Source organism: Dermochelys coriacea, chromosome 1, assembly GCF_009764565.3.
Source record: "Dermochelys coriacea isolate rDerCor1 chromosome 1, rDerCor1.pri.v4, whole genome shotgun sequence".
NCBI lineage: Eukaryota > Metazoa > Chordata > Testudines > Dermochelyidae > Dermochelys > Dermochelys coriacea.
Window position 1 is genome coordinate 218,153,759 of NC_050068.2, and position 25,265 is coordinate 218,179,023.

A 25,265-nucleotide genomic window follows, 5' to 3' on the forward strand; every position below is an offset into this window, starting at 1 on the left:
AACTCTTGGGGATGGAGAGAAACTACTAGTTCACATCTTGCCTTTTGTCTGAGAGGCAGGGCTTAACCATAGTGTCTCAACGAGTTCTGACTGCTTGTCCTTGGCTGCACTTGAGGTTATGGCAGATGTTACACGTTGTCAGCAAAGGGTGTTTGTTCATGTAGCTGAGGGTGTGGAGTCACAACCGGCAAAACAATGAAAGAAGGAAAGACTCAGAGAAGAGAGCAAGAAACATTTAAAAAGGAAAATGCAAAGAGAAAGAAAAAGAGAGGGAGAAAGAAAAAGAAATTATGCTGGCTGGGAGATGAGTGTGCATTTTTGTTAGGGGTGAGGATGCAACTTCCTTTTCAGCCATTAGCTTCCTGTTTTCCCTTCTCTTTTCATGCGTTTCTGGAAACCTGAGTCTGGGTTTCTGGGTGGAAAAGCCCAAGAGCTGTCCAGGGTGTATCTCTGTCTCCAAACATCTTTCAGCTCTTCTTAGGGGCTTTCCACTCCCAGCCTCTCCTCCTCTCACTGATGGGAGAGGAGGTAGCAGAGCTTCCTGAGGGGAAGGACTCGTGACTGGCAAGTGTCACCCTCTGGCTCTAGGGAATTAAAAAATCAATTTTTAAATGTGATGGAATTATAAATATATAAAGAACACAGGCCACACAGTCTCTGAATGGCGTCGGAGATCACCTATGCCGAGGTGAAGTTTAAGAATGCACCACCACCTGCGGAGGCCACAGGTAAATAACAAGCTATTTGGGGGATGGACTATGGAGTGGCTCATTTTTGTGACACTGGTTCCCACGCAGCCCCAAGTCAGAGGCACCGGCTAGCTCACTGGGATTAGGGAATGTGCTCTGGAGCCTTTCAGCCTTCAGGTGGAAACTGGGTCTTTCTGGTTCTAATAATAATTATAGTCACTCAGGGGACCTTCCCTCAGCAGCAGAACTCAACTTCCTTTACCTCTCTCCTGCAACTGTGAATAGCACAACTGCCTAAAGTGTCCTCCCTTTTCTCCCCACACTCCCATATTCCCAAAGTATTCCTGCTTATTGCCACCTGGGGCAGCCAGTCCCTCAGGGAGTGCCCTCCATTCCTTCCCTTTCAGTGTGAGATCTACCCCCTCCCACCTCTCTCACACTTCTGACATCTGTGGGGTCCCTCATGGTAGCGAAGAAGACAGGACTCAGGAACGATGAATATAAAGAGGATTTTCTTGTGAACCTGCTAGACCCTGAGCTCCCAGACTAACAGCCTGGGATACCTAACGTCACCACACAGAGTCTCCTCAATGCCTGGCTTGGATTCAGCAGATATGGAAGGGGCTGCTAGGGCACTAATTAGTGCCTTCTCCTTAACATTCCCTTCCCACCTACTGCTACCATCTATCCCCCTCCCTTCAGTCCACTTGCTGATGCATTACATGTTACTAGGGTGACCAGATAGCAAGTGTGAAAAATCGGGACAAAGGGTGGGGGGTGGGTAATAGCAGCCTATATAAGAAAAAGCCCCAAATATCAGGACTGTCCCTATAAAATCAGGACATCTGGTCACCTTACATGTTACATTACCATCCACTGCATCCAAAATCATGGGGAGAGGGGAATAGGAGCTAGAATCACGTTAAGAGGGAGTGCAGGGTGGCCTAAGAACTCCTCAAAGACTCCTTGCTCTGATCATCTGAGACAAATGACACTTGAAGAGCAACATGAACTTTAGCAGCACAGGGCTTGCTCTGATGAGATAAGAAAAGCTCCCTTGAACCCATAACCTCCTGCTAGGCCCTCACTCCCTAATACCGGAGGTTTGAATATTTGCTCATTACATGGGCTGGAGACATAGAGTTTGGATCTAAATCTGATCTTCTGTGGAGTTTGGAGAGGTCAGGAGTCAAACCCAGCGTTCCAATTTATTCCCATCCCTAATAACATGTTAAACTCCTGAATAAGGGTCATAAGAGGGCAGCAACAGCAGCAGCTACTCATGATTGTCTAGTCTTGTCCAGAGTGTGGGCTCTTCAGGAAAGTTTTCAGTTGGTTGCAGAAACCTAACAGACAGGGGCTGATATGAGAAGAACTAACTGTCCTGGGGCTGGGAATTTCTTTAACCTTAGCACACCCAGAGAAGAGAATATCCCAGAGTGTACCCCAGAAGCACACCCAGTGGCTCCCATGGCTGATTGCTGCACTCTTGCTGCTGTTGGCTCTCTCTCTCCTCATCGCCCTCATTGGTGAGTATAAATGGACTGATTATTTAAGGAGGGAGGGGCACAACTAGGGACAAAAGATGGTCAGTGCAGGCTGGAGATCAGGAAACATTTCCTAACAGTGAGGAGGCTGGTTAGACTGTAGAAGAGGCTTCCGAAAAGAAGGGAAAAGGAAACCCCATCACCTGGGTCTGGACAAACCTGGAGATTATACTGTGAGGAACAGTCCTGCATGGGCCTGCCAAGGGAAGATGGGGGATTGGATGGACAAGCTGTGACCTCATAAGCTTTTCCCCATGTCATGCTGTTTGAAGCGGCACACAACTGTGAGTGGCAATCTCAGGTCAGGCTGTCAGAAAACAGGGCAGACACTCCTAACTGGTGATATATTCTATCGTTAAATTTCACCAAGCCAGTAATAAATGTGAGCTCCTGAATCACTACACCAGTCTTACCATGGAGTCACAGGCATTCCCCTTAGGCTCTCCAGTCAATCTTACCGCCCTGACAAACTGGACTTAGTGATAATGGTCATATAAACCAAAAATCACACCACATCAGGTTGCTCCCAGTCCCAGAGGACCAGCCACTTACCCCCAGGTCAATTGGTGTTCCAGGTCTTATACCAAAGGCTACGCTGGCAGCCAATTCTCTAGTACACTAACTAAAGATTTATCAGCTAAGAAAAAGAAATGAGAGTTAGTGAGAGGTTAAAATAAGTAAAATACATTTACAAAGTTCGTAAATCCAAATGATAGCAGTTGATGTAATAACCTGCCAGTTTCCCAAAAGTCTTTTCAGGGGTACCCAGCTTGTGTCTGGGGATCTCTGTTTTACATCTCGTACCTATTTACATTTCCTACCAGAGCCCAAACAGTCAGAGATACAGGATCTTTCTTTGATCCATATTTATATCTTCTTCTCACAGAAGACAAGCTTAACAGTCTTTCTAACCATGTGGGTTATAATGAGTCAGAAATGCAAACTGAGTCTGTGAATTTCCATTGTGGAACACAATGGCCTTTGTTTGAAGTTAGCAACCTTCATTTATATTTCCAAGGCTCCTATCACGTTTGATGGGTAATTTAATTACAGGATATACATAATGCAAAAGATAATATAATAGTCAATAACAATCCTTCGTTAGTTTTCATGAAGTACATTCTCATCTTAATACTAACACACACTTTTGATTTAAGGTTAACTGATTTACAGGATTATACATAATGTAATTAGGGTTGCCAACTTTCTAATTCCAGAAAACCAAACACCCTTGCCCTGCGCACTGACCCACCCCTTCCTGAGGCCCCGCCCCTGCTTACTGCATCCCCCCTCCCTCTGTTGCTTGATCTCCTCCACCCTTGCTCACATGCTCATTTGCACTGCAAGGCCCAAACAGGCATATTTATTGTTTTGACAGATGTTTCATAGATACTAAGGTCAGAAGGGACCACTCTGATCATCTAGTCCGACCTCCTGCACAGCACAGGCCACAGAATGTCACCCACCACTCCTATGAAAAACCTCACCCATGTCTGAGCTATTGAAGTCCTCAAATCATGGTTCAAAACTTCAAGGAGCAGAGAAGCCTCCCTCCAGTCAACCATGCCCCATGCTACAGAGGAAGGCAAAAAAACCTCCAGGGCCTCTCCAATCTGCCCTGGAGGAAAAATTCCTCCCGACCCCAAATATGGCAATCAGCCAAACCCTGAGCACATGGGCAAGATTCACCAGCCAGATACCCAGGAAAGAATTTTCTATAGTAAATCAGATCCCATCCATCTAATATCCCATCTCAGGGGATTTGGCCTGTTTACCCTGAATATTTAAAGATCAGTTACTTACCAAAATCCCATTATCCCATCATACCATCTCCTCCATAAACTTATCGAGTAGAATCTTAAAACCAGATAGATCTTTTGCCCCCACTGCTTCCCTTGGAAGGTTATTCCAAAACTTCACTCCTCTGATGGTTAAAAACCTTCGTCTGATTTCAAGTCTAAACTTCCTGGTGGCCAGTTTATACCCATTTGTTCTTGTGTCCACATTGGTGCTGAGCTTAAATAATTCCTCTCCCTCTCCTATATTTATCCCTCTGATATATTTATAGAGAGCAATCATATCTCCCCTCGTATGTATTATGATATTAAGATGTATTATGCTAAATTCAGGTTTTATTTGTTACAGGTCGCTAGCTGGCCACAAAATAGCCAAAAAGGATAATTTTTTAAAAAATGAAATTTTACAAAGATTTTCAGGATCCTTTCCCTCCCCTCTTCCCATTTTTCGTAACCATCTCCATGTTTTTTGTTCACTAAAGTTTTTGCAATTTTATGTGTAGAATTAGGACCACACATTATCACAGCTGCAATGGGTCTATTAAAGGCCCACTCCTGAAGCCAAAATATAAATCCACAGACCACAACCACAGAAATGCACAGCTGTCCAGATACCTATATAAATAAATCTGTAGAAACAGACTCCCACACATACATGTAGATACACACATGTATTCATGTGTACACATCTAGCATGCACTAATGCATATATTTCCACATTATTTATTATTACAATTGTTATTCAGTGCCTAGAAACCCCAGCTCAGATCAGGGCTCCAGGGTGGTAGGTGGTGGACATACACATAAGAACAAAGAGTCTGCAACAAAGAGTTTATAATGTAGCTAGACAAAGGTGAGGAGAAATGTATGATACATTGGCTCTTCTGCAATTACTAGTCAACAACATTCACTTTTTAAGAAATAGTACATTTCTTTTAGCGTTCCCTTCTCTTTTAAAAACTTGTTGTGAAATTAATACACACATATTTTATGACATCAATTTTTTTGTGTGCAAGCCAGCAAAAGGAATAAAAGTCAAAGAGTTAGGCTGCAAATTTTATTCACACCGGTATACACACACGCAACAATACACACACCTCCCTACACAAAGACACACAGTCTCTTACACACATACAATGCATGCATGCACACGCAGAGACACCTAGCTGGGAAGGCGGGGGCTGGAGGTGAGAGAATGAGGAGGGAAAGAGATCAAGGACGAGAGCAGGGTGGGGCTGAGAAGGGGCAGTGAAGGAGAGAGAAGGGGATATGGGGGGTGAATGGGGATGCAGGGGGAGACAGAAGGCTACAGGTGCTTGAGTATGTGGCGGGCACAGGAGTGTATAGGGACATAATGGCAGTTCAGCAGTGTATGGAAGTGAATGGGGTGCAGGGCTGTGGGGGACATGGGGGGCAGCTCTGGGAGGTGGAGAGGATGGGAGAGAGAGTACTGAAAGGGATACAGGACTGGGACGGGTGGGGTGGGGGCAGGGTAGGTTGGGGTGGGGAGTGATGCAGTGAGAGGGATGGGAGTATGGGGGGGTTGGGACAGGGAGGGTGCAATGACGGGGGGATCAGGACCCAGGGGGGTTGGGACAGGGAGGGATGCAGTGAGGGGGATGTGGGGGAGCAGCCCCATTCCCAGCACTCGGAGACAGGGATACATACCTCCAACTCCTGGGTGCCGGCAATGGGGCGACAGACCGCAGTTCGCCACAGGGCACGCGCCACAGCTCGAGCCCAGCCACAGGAGGAGCGCGAGGAGAAGAAGTGAGCCAGCAGCAGCAGGAGAGACACGCGCCACAACCCCTCAACAGCCACCTGCTAGGCGCGCTAGTTCGTCCCCTGCCCTGCCCAATGGGAGCTGCACCTGCATATGGAACCCCCTGACACCCCTAAGCCTAGGATCCGGACATGCCGGTTGCTTCCCGGGAACTGTGATGCAGTGGCTAGCAGAGAGCCTGCCAGCCCTGCTGCATGGCGCCGCCAGCTGGACAGTCAACGGCCCAGTCAGCCATGCTGACCGGAGCCACCAGGATCCCTTTTCAATTGGGTGTTCCAGTCAAAGACCAGACACTGGTCATCCTAAATCAACAGGTTATAGATAAGTGAAGACAATACCACTGCAATCTCCTTTGAACTAGACTAACACACAAGTGAATGGGCCTGATTACACCACAATATCTTTTAACACTTTTTTGATTTCTATTAACATATGAGTGAATTAGGCTGCTGCCCTGTCCTGACCTGGCACCTGGGTAGACAGCCTCCTACCCCATCAATAATTTCTATTCCTCAACTAGACCAGGGTAATTTGTCCCTATGACAGTGTGCACTTGGGCCTCCAGGATAACAGAGGGAACCCAAGAGAGCTGCCCTATTCTACTCCTTGGGGAGGTTTGCAATGGCATTTGTGACAAGAAAACAAACAAAAGAGAAGCAGTCCCTGATGAACACCAGGAGAAGTCATGATGTATGGAAGAGATGACAAGAAGGAGGGAGATATTCTATCCACTCTTTTCTCTCTCTCTCTCTCTCTCTCCTTTACAGTTACCTAAGTTGGCCTAAGGACAAATCACAGTTGTGAAGAGTACGAGATGGTGAGGCAGTACCTCAGGAAGAGAAACTGTGTTGAAGAAGAACCTGATGGGAAAGGTCAATAACACTAAAAGAGAAGAAAAGACCCCAGAGTCAGTTTTCTGGGGTTGAGGCCTGATTAATATTCAGACCTAAATTAACAGCAAATAACGTAAGGGGTGTGGAGAGATTGACTTTTGAGGAAAGAATAAGATAAACACATAGGCACAGTATTGTAGTCGAGGGTAAATGCAGGTAAATTGAGTTTACCCACTTCTCATTTGGGGAATATAGGGTTTAGGTTAAGTTAATTTACCCACTTTTTTTTTTACCACTACACCACTGTATAGGCTCCCCATTGATTGGATAAGTGATAACTACCTAGAGATGTGCATCTTTTATTTATACAACACCTTAGGTGCACACAATGCTTTAAAACCAATCAAGTGATAGGTCCTTGCTCTAAGAAGCTTACTGGCTAAGAGTATATATATCATAGATATTATTATTTATTAAGGTCAGAAGGGACCATTATGATCATCTAGTCCAAACTCCTGCACAACACAGGCCACAGAATCTCACCCACCCACTTCTGCGATAACCTCTCACCTATGTCTGAGCTATTGAAGTCCTCAAATCGTGGTTTAAAGACTTCAAGGTGCAGAGAATCCTCCAGCAAGTGACCCGTGCCCCATGCTACAGGGGAAGGCGAAAAACCTCCAGGGCCTCTTCCAATCTGCCCTGGAGGAAAATTCCTTCCTGACCCCAAATATGGTGATATACTGGAGCCAGGGCTGTAATTCCCAGCTTGAGGAGTCATACCCATGCCAGCTTTGACTGAGCTAGTGCACTATAAATAGAAATGTAGCTGTGGCAGCAAAAGCAGTAGAAGCAGCTAGCCACCCCAAGTATGTATCTGTCTTAAACTTTAGGTTCGTACTAGGGCAGCTAGCCCCTCCCAGCCCTTACATCACAGTGACTACACTCTATTTTTAGTATGCTATTTCAATCAGAACTAGTGCAAGTATGCCTACTTGAGCTGGAAATTACACCTCTAATTTGAAATGAAGACATACCCTGGTAGCCAGCCAGTCAGGCAGCGGCACAGACAGCTGCAGCGGCACAGGAGCTAGCAAACAGAGCTCTAAACAGGGGAGTTTGAAAGGGGAGTTTGGCTTGTGGCGCTTGTTTGGGCTTTGCTTTTGCTGGGGGGGTGTTCTTTTTGGTGTGGCTTGTGTTTCCCAGATTAACAGGATTTAGGTGGGAAGGAGATGACAGATACAGAGGAAGCTGTGGGAGTGACTCCTGCAGTGAAAGACACATTGAGGATGACTGGATGTGGAAGCTGTGGTATGTACATGATCCTGGAGGGGGGAACCAGTAAGAGTTTTGTCTGCATGAAATGCCGTCTGATAGAGCTGATGGAGGAAAAGATCCGAGGTTTGGAGATGCAGGTGGAAAGTCTCGTTGAGTTTAGGAAGGGGTTTGAGCAGATGATGGAGCAAAGATATGAGGTATCTGAAGGGAAAAGCTCAGACTCTCGGATGGAAGCAGGACTGGGGAATTTTGAGGAGAGACTGGATGAGGAAAGTGGTCAGTGGAAACATGTGACTCAAAGAACCAGGCAGAGAAAAAGACGGGCTAGTGAAGGAGAAATAGAGCTTAGGAACAGGTTTGCAGAGTTGGAAAATGAAGAAGGGGCTCAGCAGGTAGTCGCTGAAGGTGGAAGGGTAAGGAAGAAGAGAAGAGAGGCTAGCCCTATAGAAAAAGGGGAAGAGTCAAGGGAGACGACACCAAATATGAGCCCCAGGAGGATACAGGATGGGTTGAAGAGAATTGTAAGGGAAAATAGGAATGGAAAGAACTTGCAGCCAGAGGGAACAGGGGAGAGACTGGAGAATAGCACTGTCACCAGGAAAAGGCAGGTCTATGTGATCGGGGACTCTTTATTGAGAAGAATAGACAGGCCTGTAACTAGAGCTGATCCTGAGAATAGAAGGGTGTGCTGTCTTCCGGGTGCTAAGATAAGGGATGTAGACCTGAGGTTGAAAAGGATCCTCAAGGGAGCGGGAAAGAATCCCCTAATTATCCTTCATGTGGGAACAAATGATACAGCCAGATTCTCGCTGGAAAGTATCAAGGGAGACTATGCTAGGCTGGGGAAGACGCTTAAGGAAATTGAGGCTCAGGTGATCTTTAGCGGGATCCTTCCTGTTCCTAGAGAAGGGCAACAAAGGTGTGACAAGATTATGACTGTTAACAGATGGCTTAGGCAGTGGTGCTATAAGGAGGGCTTTGGGATGTATGGCCACTGGGAGGCATTCACGGACAGAGGTCAGTTCTCTCGGGATGGACTTCATCTGAGTAGGGAAGGAAATAGACTTCTAGGATCGAGGCTGGCACAACTGATAAAGAGAGCTTTAAACTAGGAATTGGGGGGAGATGGATGGGAGATGTCCGGAAAATCTCCACGCCAGATTTTAGCATTGAGAGGGAAGAAGATGAAGTAAGAAAGGATACAGCCATGGGTAGGAGAATGTATATAAGGAGCGAGGGCGGTGTGGATACTAGTCTAATAGGTTATAATGGCTGTAGAATGACTGTGCCTAATAGGGTACAAAATGTGAGCGAGGCCAAACAGCAAAAATTAAGATGTTTATACACCAATGCGAGGAGTCTAGGTAACAAAATGGAGGAACTAGAGCTACTGGTGCAGGAAGTGAAACCAGATATTATAGGGATAACAGAAACATGGTGGAATAGTAGTCATGACTGGACTACAGGTATTGAAGGGTATGTGCTGTTTAGGAAAGACAGAAACAAAGGTAAAGGGGGTGGAGTAGCATTGTATATCAACGATGAGTTAGAATGTAAAGAAATAAGAAGCGATGCAATGGATAAGACAGAGTCTGTCTGGGCAAAAATTACATTGGGGAAGAAAACTAGTAAAGCCTCTCCTATGATAGTGCTTGGGGTGTGCTATAGACCTCCGGGATCTAATTTGGTTATGGATAGAGCCCTTTTTGATGTCTTTAATAAAGTAAATACTAATGGAAACTGCGTGATCATGGGAGACTTTAACTTCCCAGATATAGACTGGAGGACCAGTGCTAGTAATAATAATAGGGCTCAGATTTTCCTAGATGCGATAGCTGATGGATTCCTTCAACAAGTAGTTGCTGAACCGACTAGAGGGGATGCCATTTTAGATTTAATTTTGGTGAGTAGCGAGGACCTCATAGAAGAAATGGTTGTAGGGGACAATCTTGGCTCAAGTGATCATGAGCTAATTCAGTTCAAACTAAATGGAAGGATTAACAAAAATAAATCTGCAACTAGGGTTTTTGATTTCAAAAGGGCTGACTTTCAAAAATTAAGGCAATTAGTTAGGGAAGTGGATTGGACTGAAGAACTTATGGATCTAAAGGCAGTTGAGGCCTGGGATTACTTTAAATCAAAACTGCAGAAGCTATCGGAAGCCTGTATCCCAAGAAAGGGGAAAAAATTCATAGGAAGGAGTTGTAGACCAAGCTGGATGAGCAAGCATCTTAGAGAGGTGATTATGAAGAAGCAGAAAGCATACAGGGAGTGGAAGATGGGAGGGATCAGCAAGGAAACCTACCTAATTGAAGTCAGAAGATGTAGGGATAAAGTCAGAGAGGCTAAAAGTCGAGTAGAGTTGGACCTTGCAAAGGGAATTAAAACCAATAGTAAAAGGTTCTATAGCCATATAAATAAGAAGAAAACTAAGAAGGAAGAAGTGGGGCCGCTTAACACTGAGGATGGAGCGGAGGTTAAAGATAATCTAGGCATGGCCCAATATCTAAACAAATACTTTGCCTCAGTCTTTAATAAGGCTGAAGAGGATCTTAGGGATAATGGTAGTATGACAAATGGGAATGAGGATATGAAGGTAGATATTACCATATCAGAAGTAGAAGCGAAACTGAAACAGCCTAATGGGACTAAATCGGGGGGCCCAGATAATCTTCATCCAAGAATATTAAAGGAATTGGCACCTGAAATTGCAAGCCCATTAGCAAGAATTTTTAATGAATCTGTAAACTCAGGAATAGTACCGAATGATTGGAGAATTGCTAATATAGTTCCTATTTTTAAGAAAGGAAAAAAAAGTGATCCAGGTAACTACAGGCCAGTTAGTTTGACATCTGTAGTATGCAAGGTCCTGGAAAAAATTTTGAAGGAGAAATTAGTTAAGGACATTGAATTCAATGGTAAATGGGACAAAATACAACATGGTTTTACAAAAGGTAGATCGTGCCAAACCAACCTAATCTCCTTTTTTGAAAAAGTAACAGATTTTTTAGATAAAGGAAATGCAGTGGATCTAATTTACCTAGATTTCAGTAAGGCATTTGATACCGTGCCACATGGGGAATTATTAGTTAAATTGGAGAAGATGGGGATCAATATGAACATCAGAAGGTGGATAAGGAATTGGTTAAAGGGGAGACTGCAACGGGTCCTACTGAAAGGCGAACTGTCAGGTTGGAGGGAGGTTACCAGTGGAGTTCCTCAGGGATCGGTTTTGGGACCAATCTTATTTAATCTTTTTGTTACTGACCTTGGCACAAAAAGTGGGAGTGTGCTAATAAAGTTTGCAGATGATACAAAGCTGGGAGGTATTGCCAATTCGGAGAAGGATCGGGATATTATACAGGAGGATCTGGATGACCTTGTAAACTGGAGTAATAGTAATAGGATGAAATTTAATAGTGAGAAGTGTAAGGTTATGCATTTAGGAATTAATAACAAGAATTTTAGTTATAAGCTGGGGACGCATCAATTAGAAGTAACGGAAGAGGAGAAGGACATTGGAGTATTGGTTGATCATAGGATGACTATGAGCTGCCAATGTGATATGGCTGTGAAAAAAGCTAATGCGGTTTTGGGATGCATCAGGAGAGGCATTTCCAGTAGGGATAAGGAGGTTTTAGTACCGTTATACAAGGCACTGGTGAGACCTCACCTAGAATACTGTGTGCAGTTCTGGTCTCCCATGTTTAAAAAGGATGAATTCAAACTGGAGCAGGTACAGAGAAGGGCTACTAGGATGATCCGAGGAATGGAAAACTTGTCTTATGAAAGGAGACTTAAGGAGCTTGGCTTGTTTAGCCTAACTAAAAGAAGGTTGAGGGGAGATATGATTGCTCTCTATAAATAATTCAGAGGGATAAATATAGGAGAGGGAGAGGAATTATTTAAGCTCAGCACCAATGTGGACACAAGAACAAATGGGTATAAACTGGCCACCAGGAAGTTTAGACTTGAAATCAGACGAAGGTTTTTAACCATCAGAGGAGTGAAGTTTTGGAATAACCTTCCAAGGGAAGCAGTGCGGGCAAAAGATCTATCTGGTTTTAAGATTCTACTCGATAAGTTTATGGAGGAGATGGTATGATGGGATAATGGGATTTTGGTAAGTAACTGATCTTTAAATATTCAGGGTAAATAGGCCAAATCCCCTGAGATGGGATATTAGATGGATGGGATCTGAGTTACTATAGAAAATACTTTCCTGGGTATCTGGATGGTGAATCTTGCCCATATGCTCAGGGTTTAGCTGATTGCCATATTTGGGGTCGGGAAGGAATTTTCCTCCAGGGCAGATTGGAGAGGCCCTGGAGGTTTTTCGCCTTCCTCTGTAGCATGGGGCATGGTTGACTGGAGGGAGGCTTCTCTGCTCCTTGAAGTTTTGAACCATGATTTGAGGACTTCAATAGCTCAGACATGGGTGAGGTTTTTCATAGGAGTGGTGGGTGACATTCTGTGGCCTGCGCTGTGCAGGAGGTCGGACTAGATGATCAGAGTGGTCCCTTCTGACCTTAGTATCTATGAATCTATGAATTAGACTGAACACAGTGAGGGAAGACAATAAACAAAGAGCAGTGGAGGGAGTAGATGTAGATGAACTTTATACCAGTGAAAGATCATGAGTTGGATTTAATGTTAAGTGCTTCTCTCATTAGTTCTAGTTTTTTATGTTTCATTGTTTGAGATAATTTCTCACAGAACAAATGTCATGTAATGTTAGTTAAAGTTGTTCTGTTCTACTTTTAAGAACATTTTCCTCAAACCCTGAAAAGTTAGAAAATAAATGGTTCAGATCAACAACCACGGTTCTGTTTCTCTACCCACACAGGTAAAAAAGCTTACCGATTCTTACCTATTACTGTCTTCCTTTCACAACACTTTATTCCCACCCAAGGCTTCATACACTACCATCAGCCTTAACTCTGACATACATACAAGGACACATATGTTAAATGTATATATTCTTCTTTTAACATATGCTTTTGTTTGGGGATTTCTTTGAATAAAAGACAATAATAAGGCTGACTGAAAAATTTCAAACTAAATATTTTCTAACAGAAAATGAAGTTTCATCTAAATACACATTTTCCATGAGAAAAGATAGATTTTGGTGGAATTTTCCATCAGGAAAATTGAAATGAAAAGTTTTGATTTGGGAATGTTTCATTTCAGTCAAAAATACTGAAACACAACATTTTGACATTTCCAAATAAAATCTTTTCAAAACTTTTCATTCCACAAAGAGTTTTGATATGTCGATTTTTCATCCTGCTTAGGGATGGAAACAGATGTCAAAATATCAGCATTTTCTGTGGGATGGAACTTCTCTGTTTTTGAGAGAATAACTTTTACCATACGTCTCCTTCTTGTAGCCACTGCTGTATAATTTGAACTTGGACACACTTACAAGAAGACATATGTTAAAAAGTTATTTCCCCCCAAAGAAATCCAAAAAGAGAACCATATCTTAAAAGAAGGTTTCAGAGTAGCAGCTGTGTTAGTCTGTATTCGCAAAAAGAAAAGGAGTACTTGTGGCACCTTAGCGACTAACAAATTTGTTTGAGCATAAGCTTTCGTGAGCTACTGTTTTGTGTAAGAAGCTTCATGCAGGTAGCCTGGGTGCTCAGCACCTGAATCTGCGCATCCAGGTTAGCCAACCTAGGGATGAACCTAGCCTGGGTGTGAGCCTAGTCTGAATCTGTATAGCCAAACCTGAGTTATTGTGTCATCACAGTGTCTGTACTTATCCATGTTTCTCTGGGGCCATATCCCATGGTTGTGTGTGCTGAGATGCTCTAGAACACTTCCCCAGTCAACTGGGTCAATTTCAGGAGAATTTGTTTTTTCCTTCTGGGGGAACTGTAGGAAGGTATTGGAGGATTATCAGCACATTTTGCCTGTCTCCTCAATGAAAAGTAGGCAGGTTCCAGCACCAGTGAGTGTGGAACCTGGATTCTAAACCCCACTGCCCAGCCAGCTACACTGGCCCAGATTTAAAGCTCCGCCAAACCCAGATCAGAGGTTTTTCTGTGTGGATGGTGGCTGGTGGGGGCCTGGGTTGGTCTAAAATCCAGGTAAAAGCCCAGGTTAACTCTGTAGGGCAGTATAGATGTACCCCAAGTGTAAAATCCTGATCCCATTGAAGTGAATTGGAGTTTTACCTCAACTTCACTGGGATCAGGATCTCACCCTAAGTCTTGAAATATTTTCTCATGTAGATCTTTGAATATACTCTGACTTCCAGTAAGGTCTGAAATATAAAATAAAATGTGGGATATAAAGTATATTTTGTACACTCCTCAAATGTAAGGTTTTTACTACTACAGTCAGCAACAGCAGATGTGAGCATCATACATGTTAATACAAACAAAAGCTCTGTTTAGTGACAGTTAAGGTTGCATCGAGCTTTGTGCACCAAAGCACAATCTTAAAAGCATGGAAGTCAGAAGTTAAGGGGGAACTCTCATGAATTGTTTGCTATTTTCATGTTTCATGGATAACAGTCCCAACACTGCAAAAGGCTTTTGCTGCCATTTCCAACAGATACAGAAAAGCAACACATACCCCAACTTCATCAAACTCACACTCTAGCACAAAACTTTATCAGTGACCTCATATGCTAGTGTATTAACAGATTGACATATTTGACTGACATAGTCCATGCATTTGGGAAATTACTCTGCCTTCAGGTTGCTGAGATGACTGAGAGTTTCCCATAACTTGTTATTTCCATGCTTTTTAGATTTTGGGCTGGTGGATGGGGTATCTGGATGTTGTCTTACCTGTCACTAAACAAAGCTTTTGTTTCTGGTAAATTGCTAACATATGTACTTGCTGAGTGTAGTAATAATGCATCTGGTGAGTGTACAACATAAATTGTATACAACACATTTCAGTTTCAATTGTGGGCATCTGAGGAAGTAAGAGTATGTTCAAAGATCTACATGATAAAATATTTAGAGACTTACTGTTCCTATGGAGACATATGATAAAAGTATAACTCAGTCATTTAAGATGTGGGGTCTCTTTTTGGATATCTTAGAAAAAAAGAAAAACTTTCAACATATGTCTCCTTTTGGAACATCTGTCAGGATTCAGGCTGTATGGTAACTTATACAAGACGGAGACACAGGTTAAAAGTTATTCACTTTTCTTCAAAGAAATCCTGAAAAGAAAGCGAGTCTTACAAAGAAAGATATTTTTAAAATGTGTCCTCCAATGTATACCAGAGTTAATACAGAACTGTATGGTAGTTTATGATGCATTGGGTGTAATCAATATGTTGCAGATGGTGTCACTGAGTCCTGGGCGATGCTCTGGAACTACTCCATATGAAGCCAGTCAGGACTCTGGGGGAGAATGCCTCCTCTCTGTGAGCATACTGTCTCCAGGGCAAGAAGCTTGCACAGCTTCGACCTTCCTGGGTCTGACCTCGGAGCATTCAGCATCCCCTTTTCACAGTGTGCACTTCCCACAGTGAGTCCACATAGGCGGGGCTCCTGGGGAAGCCAGAGGGCCCTGCACCCCAACTCCGCAGTCATACGTGACTCTCAGCCAGCCAGTAAAACAGAGGGTTTATTAGATGACAGGAACATGGTCTAAAACAGAGCTTGTAGGTACAGAGAATAGGATCCAATAGGATCAGTCAGGTCCATCATGAGGGTGGTTTGGGAGACCAGAACCCAGTTCTGGGCCTCCCTCCATTTCCCCAGCCAGCTCTAAACTGAAACTCCCTCCAGCCCCTCCTCTGGCCTCTGTCTCTTTCCCCTCTGTCTCTTTCCCCGGGCCAGGAGGCCACCTGATCTCTTTGTTCTCCAACTGTTCTTCAGTTGGCACCTTGCAGAGAAGGAGGGGCCCAGGCCATCAGTTACCAGGAGACAGGGTGTCGGCCATTATCTGTGCAGATAGCATCACACTGGCCCTCTAGGGCTCTGCAACAATCACACACCCTTATCCCACCACCTAGATACTTAAGATATGCATAGGGGAAACTGAGGCATCCATACAGTATTCAGAGAAAACATTAAGAACATTAGCACTTTGTCATAGATGATAATAGGTAAGATGTGCTAAGTTCTCTGTAGGTGCAGGCAGAAGAAGTGTGCCTGTTGATCTCACCTATTTATTTTCTTACTTTTCAACATTTGAGGAAAATGGCATCAAAACATGCCATTTGCAAAGAGTGATGCCAAGATAGTGAAGAACACAGCAGCTGCAGTAAGGGTTCGGCTGTGAAGAAATGTATTTGATTAAATGCAGCCACTGCAACTTGGCAAATCTGCTGTCAAACATAAAAGATGGAGGATAATATGTAGTACAGAATGTCCTCACTAGTTAATATGGTGCTTTCAAACGGGTAATGCTGAAGTCAGTGTTGACATTAGAATCAATAGGGTCACTGGAATCTGATGAATTTGCATCCATGTGTTGGCAGGGGTCCAGCTCCCTCCTCCCTCTCTGTTCCCAGACACAGTTCACCGGAAAATAACAGTCCAGAGCCCAATCTGCAGGCAATGTGATGGGTTTCTTGGGGCTAAACAAGCAAGCATATTCCGAAGCCCTTCACACAAGTCGGGCTATCTCTATACGCCAATAGAGCTGTCCTCTTCCTCTCCCCCAACTACAGTTCTATACTCCGATAGAACCCCTTCTTCTTCTAAGCCCTAGGTCCGCACGCCGACGGAGCTTCCTCTTCTCCCCCCTCTTCTTAATTATACTTGTAGTGCCCCTCCCCTGGGCCCACCCCTTTCAATATATGGTCATGTTCCGTTCTGGGGGGTCTTGAGTCTGGGGGTGATAATACCACCTCTTTCGTACCTGATGGGAGGGGTAAGGAGTGGGGTTACTTTTGGCCATGGTCACTCTCACATACTCGGTGTCTCTTCCTTACACCTTCCCGCCTTCCAGCTGCTTGGTTACCATAGCAACCCCTTGCTGGATTCGGTCCCCTTGTCTTCTCTTGTTACTGAAAGGCAAGGCTTTCACTTTGCTTGGGGCAGCCTTGTGCTTTCACTTACATTCTCTTTCTTGCTTATTCAGCCTGTTTAAATTAAAAGCAAGGCCAGAAGCAAGATTATTATTGTTCGGTCTTTACCCTATTTGCTTCACATTCTCTTAACACCAGGCACAGACATAAGTCACTGCCTAGTAGTGCTATGACATAAGTAACATAAGTCACTGCTGGCTAGTAGACACATTCATATCTTCACTGCAGTGCTTCCAATTTGCTGCAGCTCACATCAGTTATGAAGCAAAAAATATTTTTTTCTGAAATTCCAAAATGGAAAACTATAAAGTGGTGTTTGTGTAAACTATAGATATATGCAGAAGTGTATCCATTCATAGATATACACAGGAAGTGTCTTTATGCAGGAAGTTTAATGTAAATTCTCCATCTGTACTCTTGCAAAAAGCTATTTTAAAAAGGGAGACACCAGGGGTCCAATAACAAAACATTTCTATATCTGAAATATTTTAAAGTACATTACTCTCCTACAAATTCCAAATGGACAGAAAATAAAAAGCCCTTCTGCACCCCTATTTTATGTGTTACAGGTTTTTCCTGTAGTAAACCATTTTGCAAATATTCCCATTCATTTCCCACATAGCACAATTCTCTGAGACAACCTTAAGTATGCCTTTGTTACCACTCCACCATAATACTACAAATTAGAGGATATCAGGAGAGAGGGCAGTGATGGAAGACTGACTGAAAAGAATGAGTTTTGAGGAGTGATTTGAGGTAGGAGCACATGGGGTCAAGGAGATTATTCCAGGTATCGAGGACATAGTGAGAAAAGTTGCAGTGTAGCTTACGGGAAACAGTCAGGAAAGTACTGAGATAAGCTGAAGTGGCTGAATGCAGGAGGAGGAAGCCACTATAGATGAGATGGAGACAGGGCAGAGCTGTGGAGGGCCTTGAAGGTGAGGTGAGAGGTTTGAATCTGACACAAGCAGAAAATAAAATCCAGTGAAGATACTTAAGTGGGAGGGGTCGGGGGATGGAATGGCAGCAGCAAGCTGGATGGACCTGAGGGACACAATATAAAACTTGAGGAGACCAGGGGCAGGGGTTGGAGCCATAGTCAAGATTAGAGAGAGATGGCCTGAGGAATTGGCAGTAGGGATGGAGAGAGGGAGGAAAGGACAGGCAGAGCTCAGGGGTCAAATGAATAGCGGTGGGATTGAATGCCTGGTAAGGGTGAGAGTCTTCACAGAAGAGACAACACATGAAGCGATTAGAGTGGATGAAGTCAGGCAAGGATAGGGTGCAGAGGTAGAATAGAAGAAGACCATTGAGGAAGGAAGTGGACAGAGGAGGAGAAGGTGAAGGAGGAGACACTAACGGAGAGGCTGCCAGAGCAACGCAGAAGCAGGAAGGAAAACAATCCAGCACAGAACTAGTTAGTGTGTGTTAATGGTCTACAAGTGCCTCCAGGGGGCAAGCACAATGAGGGAAAGAACTGACCAGGAGGGATTTAGGGGGAAGAATTAGGTATAAAAAAGACCAAGTAGGAGAAAAAATAATTCAGGCTGCTGGTCGTGAATCATTTCCTCACCATGAAGGCCTCTGTTAGTCCCCATTGCTCGAGATATGTGTGGAATGAAGATGGACTGGATGGAACTGCCCTGGGAACTGAACTGAGTGTCACCTACCAAGTCCTTTCCAGTTTTATTTTCTGTGATTCATTCCCATTTTCTCTCACAAGGCGAATCTGGATGTGCTGTCCCATGGGCTGGAAGCCCTTTCAGGCCAGCTGCTACTACTTCTTGAAAGACTTGATGACCTGGGATGACAGTGAGAGGAACTGCACAGGGATGGGCTCCCACTTGGTTGTGATCAACAGAAGAGTTGAGCAGGTAACTTGCTGGGAGTCAGGCTCCTCTGGGCACTCAGAGTGTAGCCCTGGAGAGGATGTTTGGGCTCTGTGTTCTTTCAGTCCTGGGCTTCCTCGTCCGTCACATCCAGCACCTCACAGGGACCCCCACACCTCACAGGGACCCCCATCTCCTACTGTATGCCCAGAGACTGCACCTGGTGGAGATTTTATTTTATTTTTATCCAGGATTTCATCTTCACTCGGGTAAATGGAACAATTACAGGCCACAAACAAAGGAATTACTGTATTGGTCTGACTGATCAGGAGAAGAAAGGACAGTGGCGCTGGGTGGATGGGACTCCATATAACAATACTGCAGCGTGAGTATTTCCTGGGATGGAGACCACTTACCACCCTCCACATAGTTCCAGGGTTAGTATACAAAGTTGTGTGCGTGTGTGTGTGTGTGTGTGTGTGTGAGCACCTTACCCACGACTGGAACAAATTACATCTGGTCTAATAGAGAGAAGATTTACAAAGGGAACATGGATAGAGGCTATGAATGAATTTTAGAGAACAGTGTACTGGAAGAAGAGGCGTGTTTGTGGCTGATACAAGTGTTGCAATTCTCCTTCTCCTCTCATCATTGCCAGTTACAACTCTTTCCTCTGCAATGTTTATAATGATGCATCTCTAACACACGAGCTTCTCTCTTTTACAAGTTCTGGAGACCTGGGGAACCCAGTCATCACATCAATGAGAACTGTGCTGTCGTGTATGTGTTGGGAGAACAAAATGCATATGGTAGCAGGAATTGGAATAACGTCCCTTGTTCCTATGCATTTAATCGAATTTGTGAGACTGCAGCGCTTAGACTTTGAGGAAGAACCCCCATCCTGGATGGGAGACTGGAGAGTCCCCCTATCTCTCTCTTGAGTCAGCTCCCGAGAGATCTGGTGGGAGGGTTTTGATTAGCCCTGGGCTATCATGGCATTGGGCTTATGCGGTGGAGGATGATGTTGGGGCCCAAACTCTCTCACTAGATCAGTGGTTCTCAAACTTGTTCCGCCACTTGTGCAGGAAAGCCCCTGGCGGGCCGGGCTGGTTTGTTTACCTGTCCTGTCCACAGGTTCAGCCAATCGCGCCAGTACATCCCTCGGCCCGCGCCGCTTCCAGCAGCTCCCATTGGCCTGGAACAGCGAACCGCGGCCACTGGGAGAAGCGATCAGCCGAAGCTGCGGACGTGGCAGGTAAACAAACCGGCCCGGCCCGCCAGGGGCTTTCCCTGCACAAGTGGAGGAAGAAGTTTGGGAACCACTGCACTAGATCAATTTTGGAAAAATCTGAAAAATGCTGAAAATATCTAAAGTGGAAAAAGCCAAAGTGCAATGAGCTCTTCCTGTGATGTCATTGAAGCTCCCAGGAGACTGGTGGAGGAGGCAGGCTGGGAAAGGCAGGACCAGTGGGTTTGCCTTGGGAAATCTTGAAAGGAGGTTTCCTGTTCATATTAGCTCTCCCAGTGTTGGTCAAGGTAACAATTTATGTAACTCTTCTGCCCATCAGAGTTGGCAGCAACCAGGGCCGGGTTCAGTATCTAGGGATTCCGTTTCAGTAACACAATGCAAAACCATTCCTGGCTTGCGAGAGGGGAAGGCCAAGAGCTTCTGCAAAACATCCATGAAGGCTCTCATGGGCCTCTGGCTCTCGACAACTCACACTGCTAATAGCTCTTACTCCATCCATGGGTATCAGAGAAACTTCCGGTGCCTGCAGACGCCTGGATAATGCATCCGCATCTACATTGCTTCTTCCTGATCGGTATCGAATGCTGAAGTCATAGCTAACCAAGGCGGCCACCCATCTCTGCCCTGTAGCATCCAGCTTAGCACTTGTTAACACATAAGTCAGTGGATTGTTGTCTGTCCACACCTGGAATTGAGTACCATAAGAGTAGTCCCAAAATTTATCAGTGATGGCCCATTTCAAGACCTAGAACTCCAGCTTGTGGGTGGGATAGCGAGTTTCACTATCAGACAGTCCTCGGCTGGCAAAAGCTACAGGTTTACGTTTGCCTTCCACTTCCTGGTACAGGACTGCTCCCAGACCCTCCAAGCTGGCATCAGTATGTAGGATAAACGGTTTGCTGGGGTCAGCAAAGACTAGGACTGGAGCATGAGTTAGGCAAGTAATGATTTCTCAAAAAGCCCTTTCATGTCTCTCATCCCACCATGTCCCAAATGGTTCGAAGGGGCCATAGTGTCTCCGCTCAGGAGGCTTTGGGGACCTCCCCTTATTCTTGGTCTTAGATTTGTTCTTGCTGGACTGGTATCCCCGGTAAGATTATTCAGAGGTTTTACAATCATAGCATAGTTTTTCACAAATTTTCAGTAGTAGCCACTAAATCCAAGAAAGGTCTTGAGTTCTTTATAGTTACTTGAACATGGACAGATAGTGAGTGCTTCTATTTTAATGGGATCAGTACTCACACCCTCTTGGGACACGATGTGACCCACATACTTCACTGAGGTTCTGCAGAACTGGCATTTGTCAATTGAAAGCTTTAAACCATAATCCTCCAACCTATCAAGCACTTTAAGAAGTCTTTTTTCACACTCCTCCAATGTTCTTCTAAACACAATCAGGTCATCCAAATAAACTAACACTTCCAGTAAATTCATGTCTCCCACAACTTTCTTCATAAGACATTGAAATGTGGCAGGTGCTCCAGAAATCCCTTGGGGCATGCGTTCAAACTGATAAAACTCTAATGGGCAGATGAAGGCTGTCTTCTCCTTATTTTCTTCTCCCAGAGGGATCTGGTAGTATCCACTTCGAAGATCCAACACAGAGAACCACTGGCTTCCCAGCAAACAGTCTAAGGCATCTTGGACTCAAGGCATAGTGTACTGGTTAACTGCAGTACGGCTATTTAGGGTGCAGTAGTCGATACACATCCAGATTTTCCCATTTTTTTTACAGACCATCACAATGGATGAGGCATATGGGCTGCGGGACTCTGTAATGATGCCATTCGCAGCCAGCTCCTGAAGATGATGTCACACATCTTCCATCTCGGAGAGAGCAATCCTCCTAGATCTCTCCCTGAAAGGTCAAGAGTCATGTCGTCTGATGTTGTGCTCTACTCCTTTTGCACATCCCACATCCCTCTCATGCAGTGAGAACACCTTGGATTTTTCACAATGTTTCTTCCTCAGGTGATCTTTCCACTCCTTGGACAATGGTGAATCTCCAAAGTCAAACTTTGCTGGGTCTATTGTCAGAACTTGAGTTTCACACTGAGATTTTACAGTCGACTCAGGCTCAAAGAGGTCTGCTATCTTTTGTCTTTGCTTCACAACAACATCACAACTTGTTTCATTAGCAATCAGTATAATCACCTTTTTCTGGGCTTCAGCCGGTAGGGTTATACCTCCACTGGGGACCAGCACTCCTTCAGGGAGCTCTCCTTCAACTGGCTGCTCTACGATTGCTAATGCACCTTTAGTGCCTTTCAGCCTGGTACTCATGACAAGCACTTCTTGCTCTGTCCTTGCAGGTACTATTAAGGGGGTTGTGCCCTTGTACTTCAGTGCCCCAATCAGTAGCTCATATGTCTCCCTTTTAGCACTCTCAATTTTCCTATAGGCTTCAGCACAAAGCGTATGGATCATCAGAGTATTCAGGTACTGGGCCCCAGCCCACCTTCTGCAGTAATCCGTGAGTACCTTGAAGAGGCTGGAGTTGGTCCCTATCAGCACAGACACATCGGAGGCCCCTTTAGGGTCAGGGCATATTAAGGCAGCTGTGTCTACCTCTTCTCTTACCCCAGCCACCTCCTCTGGGAATTCCTGGTGCACTATGACGTACCCTTGGTCGGGGTATTGATCCATGCAGATCCATCCATCCATCCACACAGACCAAGGCCAGTCAGTGGCTGTATAGGCAGGTGCCTGAGCATCTGTTGGTAGAATGACTGAAATAGAATAGTCACTTGAGATCCAGTGCCAACCCCTGCTTTACACTCCACCCCTTCAATCCTCACCGTGTCCTCTGCTCAAGGCCCTAACAGTCCTGCAGGGATCCCAGCTGGACAGTCTTTTCTGGGGGAATCTTTAAACCCTGCAGGCCTGGGGGGTCCCCGTCCCCAGACCCTCCGGAAGCTATCAGATCTCTCCCAACTGATCCTCAGCTTTCTATACACTAAGGAGGGGTTTTCTTCATTACAGCACTTGGCAGCACTGTGCCCATCCTGACCGCATCGGTAGCAGAAGAACTGTCCTTTCCCCCTTCACCTGAATGGGACGGTGGCTCTAAATGCTGACTTCTCCATCACCACAGTTTGAGGCTCCTTATTCCTGGAAGTCTTAGCTCGGTCAATGGTTCTTTGCAGCTCAGCTATCCATTCTGCCAGGACTTGCATTTGCTGGGCAAGTTCCTTTCTGGTGCTCACCATCAGTATACTGGTCATTTGCAGTGGTGTTGTGCTGGCTGGCTCCAATGTTTGGGCTTCCCAAAACTCACTGGCAGCCTGCCTTTCTTCCTCCTCTCTGACCTCTTTTATCATCTGGGAGTAACTTGGGGGATGTTCCTGTCGTTCTCTTAGCCGGAGATGAAGTAGAATCGGGTTCTGATACTGAGTTCCTCTCATGATTTGAGCCAGTAGTCCAATCCATCTGCTCAGCAGTCACTGCTACCCTCATGACAGCTCTCTGAAGCAGTCTCTCCAGCCTCTGTATGTAGGCTGAAGCCTTCTGGCCCCTTTGCTATCGGGAATTAAGGAACTTACAGAAGCTGTCTTCAGGGCCGTCTACGCTCCCAAAGGTGTGATCAAGGGTCTCTAGGCAGTCCTTCACACTGACCCCAGATGAGCTTCAGGGTGCAGATCACATCTAATGCTGGGCCCCTAAGGCTCTCTATTAGACATCTTCACTTTTCTGCATCTGATACGGCCCATTCCTGCAGCATTTCAGTGGTATGCTCTAACCAGGGTTCAAACTCCTCTTCCCCAGAAAATAACCTTAACTTATGACAAGAGTTTGACATAACATGGGACAACACAACCTTTTCCAACGTTTGCCCCACTGCTTTTGCCCAATCATTGGCCGAGGCTGCAGCCCCTGAGCTAGAGGCTGCTGAGCCGGGCCCAACAAACCTGACTTATTAGCTATTATACAAACAGTAATTTCCTCAAAATATAAACACAATTGTTTCCCAATGTAGTGGATCACTCAACAGGTGCTTGCAAGGGGTACTGACCCAGGAATCCTGGACGAGCCCCCAAAAATGTAACCCTTCTGCCCGTCAGAGTTGGCAGCAACAAGGGCTGGGTTCAGTATCTAGGGGTTCCGTTTCAATAACACAATGCAAAACCAGCTCGAGCCCCCACCCAGTGACCTGGGACAAATTCATTCCACCCCCCTGGGTGCCTCTAAGAGGCAATACTTCCCCTCTCGCAAGCACAGAGTCTGAGTGTAGCAAAAACCTTTTAATAAAGGAGGGAAACAATGCAGTATTATGTTGAGGAAACACCACAAACAGGATTCATAACACTAACCATGAGCAAAAGACCCACTCCCAAGTAAGTTTGGCAGTGTCCTTTTCCCCTCAGGGCCTTAAGTCCAGCAACCCAATAGTCACACACTCCCCTCCCCAATTTCAGTCCTTGATCAGTGCAACCCCCCAGAGTTCAGAAGTTCATCTGCAGAGTATACCTCCCAGCCTGGGTGGAAGTGGAGGGAGGTACGGGGGGCATCTGACATGCTCCGCTGCGCAAGTTGACAGCCAAGTGCCACACCTCTCCATGGGGTTCTACTGCAGTCTTCACCATCAGCCACTCCTCTCCACCAGCTGTCCTGCTAGCCGCTCACCAATATGTCTTCAGCCCCCACCACCACCACTTAACACAGCTCTCAGTGATTTAGCTCTTAGCCCTGGTCTACACTAGGAGTTGAGGTCAAATTTAGCAGCATTAAATTGATTTAACCCTGAACCCGTTCACACGACGAAGCCCTTTTTTTCGATTTAAAGGACTCTTAAAATCGATTTCCTTACTCCATCCCCGACAAGGGGATTAGCGCTGAAATTGGCCTTGCTAGGTCGAATTTGGGGTACTGTGGATGCAATTAGATGGTATTGGCCTCCGGGAGCTATCCCAGAGTGCTCCATTGTGATCGCTCTGGACAGCACTCTCAACTCAGATGCACTGGCAAGGTAGACAGGAAAAGGCCTGCAAACTTTTGAATTTCATTTCCTGTTTGGCCAGCGTGGCAAGCTGCAGATGAGTGCAGAGCTCATCAGCAGAGGTGACCATGCAGCACTCATTAGCAGAGGTGACCATGATGGAGTCCCAGAATCGCAAAAGAGTTCCAGCATGGACCGAACGGGAGGTACGGGATCTCATTGTTGTATGGGGAGAGGAATTCGTGCTATCAGAACTCTGTTCCAGTTTTCAAAATGCCAAAACGTTTGTCAAAATCTCCCAGGGCATGAAGGACAGAGGCC

The 25,265-nt window shown here is 45.3% G+C and overlaps 1 pseudogene; it reads left to right on the forward strand.

Annotated features, from left to right (window-relative positions):
* The first annotated feature begins 386 nt into the window (after positions 1-386).
* On the forward strand, positions 387-19,805 carry LOC119854856 (annotated as a pseudogene).
* Positions 19,806-25,265: the final 5,460 nt, after the last annotated feature.